This window comes from Physeter macrocephalus, chromosome 13 (assembly GCF_002837175.3).
Source record: "Physeter macrocephalus isolate SW-GA chromosome 13, ASM283717v5, whole genome shotgun sequence".
NCBI classification, from domain to species: Eukaryota; Metazoa; Chordata; class Mammalia; order Artiodactyla; family Physeteridae; genus Physeter; species Physeter macrocephalus.
Window position 1 is genome coordinate 82,802,867 of NC_041226.1, and position 6,410 is coordinate 82,809,276.

The 6,410-nt window shown below is 54.2% G+C and overlaps 1 pseudogene; it reads left to right on the forward strand.

The window, feature by feature from the left end:
- Positions 1 to 3,108: 3,108 nt before the first annotated feature.
- On the forward strand, positions 3,109 to 3,177 carry LOC112065551 (uncharacterized; annotated as a pseudogene).
- The last annotated feature ends 3,233 nt before the right edge of the window (positions 3,178 to 6,410 follow it).

Sequence of the window (6,410 nt, forward strand, 5' to 3'; positions counted from 1 at the left end):
TGGGAGGTGACCGCGGCCCCGCCTCCACCCCACCGCCCCCCTCCCCGCGCCCCGCCCTGGAGAGAAAAGGGAGGGCGCCGAGGCCCCGCCCACCCGCGCCCCCAGCCCGCACCCTTGAGCGGCGGGGTTGTCACAGGCGGGGCCGTCGTCACGGGAGGGGACTGTCACGGGCGGGGCTGTCGCGCGCGCCCCTGCAGAGAAGAGACGGGTGGTGGAGCCGGGCGGCCTGAGGAGGTCCCACGGGGCAGGGTCGGGCGCGCGGGGCTCGGGAGGGGCGGTGAGCCCAGGGACCGGGGCGTGTCGCGGCTAGGTCCCTAGTGGGGTCCCGCGCCAACCACCCGGCCTGGAGGGGCCGTGGACACTGCGGCAGCGTTTGCCTCTTTCTCCCACTGTTTAAAGAAATACAGGCAAATGCGCCCTTTCACTGTGCATCTCTGCCGGTGTTTACACAGACAGCCCTGTGGGCACCACCGCTTTCAGGCTACAGACCCCGGGGCCCCTCTTCCTTCCAGCCCTCCCATGGCCCAGCCCTGGGGAGCGCGGGCTCTTCCCTTGCACTCACATAAATGGAATAAAGCAGCCACAGCCTTCAGGTCTGGCCTCTGTCATTAGGCAGAGGGCCCTGGAAATTCAGCACCACCCCCTCTTTGCCAGGGGGACTCCCGGCACCAGGCACCAGCCTGATCAGCCAGTCACCACCTGAAGGCCCTCGGAGTTGGTTCCGGCTTTGGGGGATCGGGAGCAGAGCTGCCATCAAGTCTGCATTCGAGTTTCTGTGTGAAGGAAATTCATTTTCACTGGGGTGATACAGAGCAGCGACGCTGAGCCGTGTGGTCAGGGTAGGTTTAACTTCCTCCAGAGTTGCCAGGACGCTTTCGGGCTGCACGTTCACATCCCACCGCAGGGTCTGGGAGTTCTGCTTGCTCCACATCCTCAGCAGCCCTTGGTATTGTCCGTTTTTAAATTCTGGCCATTCAGGACTTCCCTGGTGGTCCTGTGGTTAAGACTTAGCCTTCCAATGTAGGGGGTGCGGGTTTGATCCCTGGTCGGGGAGATAAGATCCCACACGCCTCTCAGTCAAAAAACCAAAGCGTAAAACAGAAGCAATATTGTAACAAGTTCAATAAAGACTTTAAAAACGGTCCACATAAAAAAAAAAAATCTTAAAAAAAAATTCTGTCCATTCTACTGAGTGTGCAATGGTGTTTCTTTGTGGTTTTTATTTGCATTTCCTTAACAACTAATGATGTTGAATATTTTTTATGTACTTAGTTGTGACCTGTATATAATCTCTGGCAAAGAGTCTATTCAAAAATTTTGCACATTTAAAAAAATTGTTTCCTTGTTGTTGAGTTTTGACAATTCTTTTTATATCTTCTGGAAACCAGTACATTATCAAATATGTCATTCGCAAAGATTTTCTCCCAGTCTATAGCTTGTCTTTTCATTTTCTTAACAGTGCTTTTCAAAGAGCACCAGTTCTTAATTTTGATGAGGTCCAACTTGTCCATTTTTTCCTTTTTTTCGTTTGCACGTGTCAAGTCTAAGAAGACTTATCTTTGCTTAACCCAACCCAGGGGCATAAAGATTTCCTTCTGTGTTTTTCTTCTAGAAGTTTTACAGTATTAGGTTTTACACTTGGGTCAGTGATTCAATTTGAGCTAATTTTTGTACATGGTGCAAGGTATGGGTCAAGGCAGTGTTTTGGTTTGGGGTTTGGGGGTTTTTGTTTGTGGGGTTTTTTGCAATCGTTCCAGCACATTTGTTGAAAAGATGAGCCCTGGGATGGTTTTGTAGTGGAGTGCCTCCCACGAGACACTGCCCTGCAAGCAGCTTCCCCAGCTCCCAGATAGTGGTTTTCCAGCAAGTTCCGGAGGGCAGATTTCCTGCAATTCTGCCAACACCACAGTGACGTCTCTGCTGTCCCGAGAGCCACAGCTGAGTTCTGCCAACAAGATCTCAGCCTGGGTGCAGGGGTTCCAGCTCAGCCCTACAGGTTACTTCTCTTTTTGGCTGTGCTGTGCGGCTTGTGGGATCTTAATTCCCTGACCAGGGATCCAACCCGGGCCCTCGGCAGTGAAAGCATGGAGTCCTAACCACTGGACCACCAGGGAATTCCCTACAGGTTACTTCTTGTGTCTGTTCTTCACTCCAATCCTCCGTTACAGTTAGTAATTCTTGTAGCAAACATTCCCGGTTGAGATTGCCATGTGGCTTCTGTCTCCTGATGGGACCCCAACTGACACAGGTCCGGTGCAAAAGGGACATGGGCATTTTTATTTTTATTTCTTTTTTTGGCCACACCGCACGGCTTGCGGGATCCTAATTCCCCCAACCAGGGCTTGAACCTGGGCCCTCGGCAGTGAAAGCACAGAGTCCTAACCACTGGACTACCAGGGAATTCCTGACATGGACATTTTTATAAAACTTATGGAGACCCACTACACCCCACACTTTGGACCACGTGGCCCACCCGCGGGCACCCAACGTCCTCAACCAAATGATCGTTATACTCGGATTGATGACCAGGATGGTCCCATAAGAGAGTCCAGGTGGCTGGACCAGAATGAAGTTTGCATCCCCTCGATCCCCTTGTGGACCCTCCAGTCTGGCCAAAGGGTCCCCTTAGGAGAAGGGAGAAGCATCTGCTCAGGAGGGTTGGGTAGAATTCTGATTATCTCCAAAGGACCTGCATAACCCCACCCCCACCCTTTCATGCTGGTCATTGCCAAGGTGACCAAACAGAGGTGCTCCTCTCTGGGGACAGCCACATTCAGTGACCAAGCTGCCTGGCTAAGGTGTGTGGGCCAGGAGGAGGGGATGGAGGTAGAGTCAGAAATCTCCTAAGCGAACTTTGGAGAGGCCATTCCAATGCGCTGTGACACCAGCGGCTGTAGGCACTGGGAAGCGGGGAAGGGCCTCTGGCACCTTGACTGCCAGCCCACTGTGGGGCGGCTTTTGTGATGAAGAAGCACCATATCAGGCTGCAAGTGAAGCCAAACACACGACACTGCTCAGAGCCATGTCATGCCTTCTCTGTCTTTGTGTCCTCCCATGACCTTCAGAGACCCTATTTCCAAATAGGCCACATTCTGAAGTTCTGGGTGTAGCTTTGCGCAGTGGCAGTATCGTAGCCAGTGAGGTTTATCCGAGGTGCAATTATTGCTAATTGAAGTTCTGGGTGACCATGAACCCGGGGGGCGGCGGGGGGAGGGCGCCACTATCCAACCCAATACACAGACCAAACAGATACATCATTGGAAACGGCCCAAGAGTCAGTGAAAATATAACACGTTTTATCAAGGGACCCCAAAATAAAAATGGCTTAATCAGGAGAGAAGTGTACTTCTCTTTCATGTAGCACTCTGAGTGTAAGCGTCCGAGGGCTGATGTGGAGACTGCGCTTTCTCAGGGACTTCCTCAACACCTGGTTTCTGTCTGGCAGTCCAGAATGGCTGCTCCAGCTCCAAACATCACCTCCACACTCCAGCAAGGAGGAAGAGCAAAAGGGAAGTAAAGAGCCTGACTTTCCCTTTAAAGACAAGACCTAGAAAAGCATACCTCTTCTGCTCATATCCCATTGGCCAGAGATTAGTCATATGACCTTTCTTGCTGCAAAGCATGCAGGGAAATGTAGTCTTTTTTTTTTCCTGGGCAGCCGTATGTTCAACTAAACTCCAGGTTTTTCTGGTACCCCTCAGCCTCGGGCACAAGTATGTCACGGGGAAAATGGAGAAATGGAGACTTGGGCCCTGGGCACATTGCCCTTCCAGACATAGCTCATCCCACTGCCAAAGGCCCCGATGACCTATGACTGAGGTCAGGGGTCACGCAGTTCCCTTCAGACAGGTGTTTTGGGAGGTGTGGATGCCTTCAGGCTCAGGCCAGGCCTGGGGAATGTGATGTCTGCATTAAGACCCAAGGGATGGGGGTTAGGGGGAGGGAAGGGGAGGATGGAGTCCAGGCAGAGGGACGGAACCTGCAGAGGCCCGGAGGCAGTGGACCATGGGCAGACATGGAACCTGCACTTTGCACGATGGATGTTAGCACATTCAGGTGACGCAGCAGCAGGGCTGTGAGTCCCTTGTGCCTCTCTCTGCACTTACACTTCGCTGTTCTGACTAGTCGGGTGTCTGAGGGTCCTAGGGGTCTCAATCCGACGTGTGTTGCCCCATTCTCTCACTCGCGCTGCGTCTCCACCACGTGCTTGTCAGTCTGATCTTGAACTCATGTTTGCTTGACCTTAACCCATGGGAATCCCGTAGCTCTAAATCCGGGGTGCTGGGAGGGATTGCGCCTGTGCGGGTGGGGGCTCCGCAGAGCTGGAGGCGCAGGGCTCAGGGCACAGCTGCGGGCATCTGCCCTGGGGGCCGGGGTCTTCCTGCCTGCTCACCACTCACCTGCTCCACAGAGGTCAGAGGTCTTGGGAGATTTCTGCTTCTCAGATCCCAGAATCCAAGTTTTTTTTTTTTTTGCAGTGAGAGGGTCCCTTGGGTGTCTAGTGCACTGCCTGCAGTGAGCTGAATAGTTGCCCCCAAAAGAGATGTGTTCACATCCTCACCCCTGGACGCTGTGAATGGGGCCTTATTCGGAAAAAGGATCTTTGCAGATGTCATTAAGTTAAGATCTTGAGAAGAGGAGACCACCCTGGATTACCTTGGGGGTGGGGGGCAAATCCAATCACCAGTGTCCTTATCGGAGACTCACAGAGGAGAGACGGACACAGGGGAGAAGACGGGGCAGAGGCAGGAGCCGTGCTACCCAAGCTGAGGAACAGCTGGCCAGCAGGAGCTGGGAGAGGGAAGGGCCCTCCCCTGGAGCCTCCAAAGGAAGTGCGGCCCTCCACACAGGGATTTTGGACTTCTGGGCTCCAGAACTGGGAGACTAAATTTCTGTCATTTTAAGTCACCCTTCGTGGTAATTTGTTACGGGCGGTGCTTTCAAGAACCGGAACGTTCCGTGTCTGGAATGTGGCTTGCAGCAGGGGCCCTGGACAGATGGGGCTGGTGGGCCTGGTCCTGTGAGGCTTCCAGCTCCTGCCCCGGAGTCCGGACTGATCTTATTTTCCAGACGCTGAGGGATTCTTTTCAAAATGCCTTTTGGACTCTTCCTTGCTCTTCTTCTTCCCAGAATATTCTCCCTATGGATTCTTTTTTTTTTTTTTTTTTTTTTTGGATTCTTTTCCGCGCATCCAGTTGCAAAAGCGTCCTGTGTCAGTGATCCACTGCAGTATAACAAAGCACCTCAAACCCAGCAGCTCAGAACAGCAGGCAGTGCTGTGTGTCAGGAATCCGGAGCGGCTCCGCCATGTGATTCTGGCCCAGGATCTCTACGACATTGATGTCAAAACGTCATCCGGGCCTCTCGGTCCTTTGAAGGCTTACGTGGGCCCGGAGGACCGCATGCTGGCTGGTTGGTGCTGGCTGGAGGTCAGTTCCTGGCCATGCTGACCTCTCAACGGGGCCACTTAAGCATCCTCACAGCATGGTGGCCGGTGATCGGAGCTCCAGGCCAGAGCCGCGGTCCCTGGAAGTTGCACGCCAGCACTCCCCCCATGCCGGGAGTGAGGGTCCCTGGGGGTTCCTGGGGGCCTGCACTACACATCCCCAAGGACGAGTCAGGTCCACACAGGGAGGCTACAAGGGGATTAAACCACAGCAGGAGACCCTGAGGTTAGACCCAGCGCAGAACTTTCTTAGCGTGACACCAAACAATGCAGTGTATTTCCCAGAGGGTTCTCACAGGAGCCCTGAAATGGAGGACCGTTCCTCCACGCTCTACAGATGGCGAACCTGGGTCGAGAAGATGAGCAGCCCCTCAAAGCCACACGCTGCGGTGATGGGGCCAGGATTGGAACCCATCTGCTGATTCTGGCTCAGCCTTCCCCTCCCCCCTGACACCTAGCGCCATGGGCCTGCTGTCCGGATGAGGCCCCCTGACGCCCTTAGTCAGATTGTGTGGCCCCCTCACCCTCCCTCCTGTGTCCTCTCTCCCCTCTCTCTCCCTCCTTCCCTCTATCCCCCCTCCCCCCACCGCCTCCATCCCCAGCCTGACCCCCTTGCTGTTTCTGGAGGGAGGCAGAGGTCACTGTCCTGCAAGGCCTTGGTCCAGGCCGAGGTCCAGCCGGCCTCGGGGAGACAGAGGACACCATGGACTCGGCAGCACAAGGGCCTCAGGCTCAGTGGCCCGAGCCTGCACCCTCCTGACAAGAGTTCCCAGGGCCACGCGTCCTGTCAGCCAGCCCCGGGCCGGGCCCTGCTGTGTGTATGAGAGTGTGTGTGTGTGTGTGTGTGTGTTTATGTGTGTGTGTGTGAGTGTGTGTGTTTATGTTTCTGTGTGTGTTTATGTTTCTGTGTGTGTGTATGTGAGTGTGTGTGTGTTTATGTTTGTGTGTGTTTACGTGTGTGTGT